At 38.3% G+C, this 5307-nt stretch overlaps 1 protein-coding gene across 1 annotated transcript in view; it reads left to right on the top strand.

Moving 5' to 3' along the window:
• Positions 1-627: 627 nt before the first annotated feature.
• The window catches only part of LOC136833714 (uncharacterized), a 40298-nt gene continuing 35618 nt past the window's right edge, over positions 628-5307 (top strand). The window contains exon 1 of the mRNA XM_067095924.1: positions 628-762. The gene's annotated coding sequence lies outside the window, so the exon portion shown is untranslated. The remainder of the gene's footprint in view (positions 763-5307) is intronic.

Raw genomic sequence — 5307 nt, forward strand, 5'->3', positions numbered from 1 at the left:
ATATATATATATATATATATATATATATATATATATATATATATATATATATATATATGTATATATTATTAGTGTGGGTGTGTCATATCGTTTCTTAGTAATTATAAATTTATGAAATGGATATAAAAAAGAGAGAATTGTATGGTTGAAAAATCTCTACACTGTGAATGTGAAGCGACTACACCTGAAAACAAGTGAGCGACTACGCTCATATGACAGCAACAAAATGCTAACCAAAAGAAAAGTTGCCAGTTCACCTCCGGAAGAATGCAGGTCCGCCATCTCTTATTACAAACCCCCTTTTTTTTTCCAAACTGTTTAAAAGGATAGGGAATTTTTCGTTTATTAAACGCACTATTCGAAACTGGCTTTTTATGTTTCAACAAAAGTAAAAAAAAGCTCGTCATTTCCGTTCCTTCCGACATCTGTCCAGAAATAACAACTACTGTATACCGAATCTTTCTTTTATGTAATGCGTGTTGCGGCCGCTTCGTAGGGTTGACACGAGGGGAGGGGGAGTTAGGGGGCGCCCTGATGAAGGGGTTGGTGCCATCTTTCCATCCTTCCTCCCTTTCCCTCCTCGCCATCATCCCCAATTACTTAGCCGTGCGGATTTGCGCCCCATGAATGGGGGACACAACTCAAGTAGGTTAGTGGATAACCTCATCTACTTGGATCCTTACTCAGTTGGACAGTGGACGGGGAAGGACGAGGAGGAGCATCTGGAGTTACTCTGCCTCTACTGCATTTGTTTACATTCCGGTACGCCCTCAGCTTATATTTTTCTTGTTCTGGCTTTTAAGTTTCTTTCTCTCTTGTGCTCGTGGGGTACTGTTGAGGCCTGTTTCTTCTGAGACAGATTTTTAGGTAAGTTTATACTTCTGGGCTTTGGTCAAACTATGTTGCTTTTTTGGGGAGGGTGAGGATCACCGTTTCCATAGTGGAAAATTTTTCTGATTTGAGAGATCCCTACACGTTCTACCAAAAAAAAAAAAAAAAAAAAATTGATGTACCTGAAACAATCACGTAATGCAAAACCTGGAAAGGAAATAAAGAATCCCATTGGTTTGCAGAAAGGAGCAAGGCGAGATAAACTTCCTGCATCATCCGGACCCGTCTTGCACGTGGAAAAGTTTTGATGTTGAAACTGTGGCACTGATGTAAACACATAATATCTCTCTCTGCGGAGATTTATTGCAAACCTTCATCCTTTTCAACACAAATACAAGTGAAATATTAAGTACACAAGCATTCGCGTATTATGAAGAGAGAGACTTTTTTTTTTTTTTACCCCGTTGCAGTTAGCTTGAGCGATATTTGCCTAGACTTGCACTAAGTTGACGTTTGGAAAAGGACAGTCGAACAGTATAATAATTATATATATATATACAAATATACACACACACATGCGTAAATGGCAGAATAAGATCTTTTGCCTAATTCACAGCAACGAGGTATTTTCCAATCTAAAAATATTTGTTAGCCAACTTTATTTCACGGAAACATTTAGAGTCCTAACAAGTAATGCAAACGTGTTGGAAAACATAATTTTCTTGTAAATTTCAATGTCCTACGCACTTCCTAGAATCAAGCCTCTTTGGCTTCAGTTACCGTTAAACTGTGAGGCAGCGTTCTTGACAGTGTTATTTATTAGGGTCGTGCTTGTCATTTTTAGATGCTGCACTTCAACTAAATATCGTCTTGCGGGCTATTTTATTAGTTGTATTAGTTAATAATCTAATCTTTGCCTATATTTCTTTCATACGGGTTTCTTACTCTTTGTAATAAATTCTATTCTCAGCAAGCTTATAAGTACGTATAGGATAACGGAAACTGCGCGAATTTACGCTGCATTTCTTGTCTTTCGGAAATAAATTAAGCAGACGACCAGGAGAAATGATTCTGTATATTTTCTTACTGCTAAGATAACGCGCACTTCCAGCCAAAGTAAGCGGAGGAAGATATACGAGTACTTAGAGCACCAAGAATATTCATCTAAAAAAAAAAAAAAAAAAAAAAAAAAAAAAACCACTGCCACTCGCCACATTGAATAAATATAACATGGCATGAAACTCCATCAACAAAGAATATCCCTGGCCAAAGGCCTCAGCTCCGACAACAATACCAGAATCTAAAGCCACACTGCCAAGGACCTCGCGAGAGGTCCCGTATTACGCTTGACTGCTATACAGAAGAGGACTTGACAAGAATGAATGATGATAAAGCACTATGCCCAGTCATTCAACCAGCCTGAGTTTGAATCACACCTGAGAGAGAGAATTACCTCAATCACATCTTTTCGCATTCCAAGGCTGTCAGAGGAAAGCGTATCCGAAATGACTGAGAAATGAAGATGTACTTGCAATTATATCAATATACACGTAATATTGGTGAATGTGATCAAAAGACCCTATAACACAGAATATGATCAAAATTTCATGTGTTCATAATAATATAAGTGCTGAAGTTCACTTTGGTAATAATAACACTGAAGGAAATAACTGCCAAAAAACTGTAATGTTTATCCACATCGTGAACATCACATACACATCTACATTATTATTTTCTAAGACAACATCCGCTCTGATTCAAGTTTTGGGGACAGGAAATCTTTTCCCGGATGGCCTCGTTCGCATACTTACAGGTTTATCTGGTCCCTCCAACTACTCAAACCATGGATTTGTTTCTTTAATTCAAGATATTGGAAATCATAGTCAATTTTTCGCCGGCTATCGGCGAAGGGCTCTGTTGCTGTCGCTCTTATTTTGTTATTACACAATTGGTGCTATTTTGCTTGGTATTCCTCATTACTTAATCTCTTCGACTTGAAATGCTTGCTTCCCGTTAATGTTACTAATGCAAAAATATGTAGCTTCAAGTCTCAGTCACACCTACCTCTTTTATTATTATTATTATTACCCCGGATTTGCCTAAAAAGTACCGGGTTATAAAATATGTATGATCAGGGTAATTCGTGCAAGAGAAAAAATCACTCCCGGATCCTTGTAAATAGAGACACTGCACGGATTCACACGTGTGGAGCCGGGGTGCTCCCCGATTTGTTACACGCGCAGGGAATCGCTAATGATATAGTACAAATAACCTATGATAAGAGCCAGTACAGATACGGTTCCTTTAGATATGAGAGCAGGCACTAGGGACTTCAAATGTAAAAGCGGTAGACAACAAAGGGGCATTTAGCGACATCAGCCTAAACCTCACCATCCCAGATTACCCGACCGGTAGGAAAACTGTAATGCACCCTGGATATCCGTGTATATAACCGGAAGAACCCTTATTAAACACTGGTCATCCTTCCTGAACCTTCACGAGCGCCGGCAGTTTAGAGCACGTTCAAAACATCCCATGCAGAACGGTAAGTGGACCTCCATATAACCGTAGTTAACCCTTGTGCCACCGTGCGCGCGTCGTGGGCCTCAAGAAATAGCCTTGGTTAATCGGCATGATTTTATTTAACAGTATTAGCGTCTCTATACGGTCTAATGCATTCATGAAGACCATTCATTCAGAAGCGTTATACTGTATATATATATATATATATATATATATATATATATATATATATATATATATATATTCTATTTTTTTGTTCATTTACTCTTTCTACGTTTCAAATGTATGTCCACACAACATAACGAATATACACATATGATATACGAAGCCAAATAAATAACTGAAAAATTTGGAATGACAGAGAAATAACAGATACAAGTAACCGAACGAAAGAAGACAGAACACAAAAAAACAGATGAAAGTATTTCATGCGAAAAGGAAGCTCGTCATCATATAAATCAAGAATCATAAAATGGCTTACCCAACCTACTTAATACCTTGGCATCACTGATTACATTTTTGTCGTTACTGCATTAAATATATCTAGTTTATAAGTTTCATTTTATCCAGGTTTATAGCAAGATTATATGTTCTCGTCGCCGTTGGAAAATGATGCTCTCTTTTGACCTTTCCCAGTGAGTTCCGGTGTTTGCATTTTATGCATGCGAGGTCAATGGCTTACTGTATCTAAATATGATTTATCACATCCTTGAAATGTCATTTCGCAAATGTATCCTTGCTTTGTCGAAACTTCGACAAGAGAGATTGTACTTTTCCGCAAGTTGTAGTATAGTTTTATATATTCTCTTTAAATTTACGTAAAGTGGAAATGCGTATTATGTAGAAGAAGGATGTTTTTTGTGTTCGTATTTAGTAAAGAGGGAGTTGATTTAACTGTTTCGTGTGTAATATTACTTAACTACCGGTATTGGTTGTTTTGTCCGGTAGTTAATCGAAGGTTTGGTGTCGGTCGAAGACGGCCGTGAAGTTAGCCTCTTCATAACCTTGATACAGAGTTGTTCGAGCTAGTGGGAACTCAAAAATGCAGCCATTATTATCGGTGTCTACAAATCCACTTAAGTATTCCTATTCCTCTTAAAGTACATTTATGGAAACTTCCTTTAGGAGATATGCATATCTAAATGTATGGAGAATTTCTTGAGGTGTGCTTTGGATGAGGGTCGTGAAATAGAGATTGTGCTCACGCCAATCTAACTACTGTACATCGAGCTAGGAACAATCGAATACGCCAATAGTAAGTTCTTATTGTTAGTTTAGTTAATATACACAACGCAATGTATTGATATAATCACAATTTGAACTAACATAAGATTGAAGGGTAATTCTAAGCCGGCTGTCCACGGTGAGCTAGCCTATGGCAATTGACGTTTTCCTATGTTGTTTTACCTGCTGAACAAGAATTTAAAATAATATTTTGTCGGTCGGCTGCAACTAAAATGTAATTGACTCTGAAAACTGCACGTCTGTATCAGTGGGTCGCACACAGCTCAAGGGTAAATTACAGTTTAGTAGCAGCCGACCGGCAAAATATTACCTTAAACTCTGGTAAAGCAAGTAAAATAACAGAAAAACGTCAACTGCCATAGTCTAGCTCCACTGCACACTATTCGAAGCTTTCGTAAACGGGAAACAAAACATTACCATTTCCACTTTCAACCTGAGTGGCCTCTAGGTCGCCGTGGCAGAATGGCGCTGCGCGCCTTATCTGCATTTTTAAAGATTCCTGCAAGCTCGTATGTTCTGGCAAGAGGTAATTACTTTAAATTCTTGTTCAGCAAGTAAAATAACTCGGGAAAACGTTAATTGCCAGTCTCTCGCAGCTCTCGCTAAGCGCAGAAAACTGGCAGCTGCTGATGGGTGAACTGAAAGCTGGCGCATGCGTGTTAAGGCTTAGAATCAGTAGTACTAGTAATGAATGAAAAGTGCCTTTCG

Source organism: Macrobrachium rosenbergii, chromosome 52 (genome assembly GCF_040412425.1).
Source record: "Macrobrachium rosenbergii isolate ZJJX-2024 chromosome 52, ASM4041242v1, whole genome shotgun sequence".
Classification (NCBI taxonomy): domain Eukaryota; kingdom Metazoa; phylum Arthropoda; class Malacostraca; order Decapoda; family Palaemonidae; genus Macrobrachium; species Macrobrachium rosenbergii.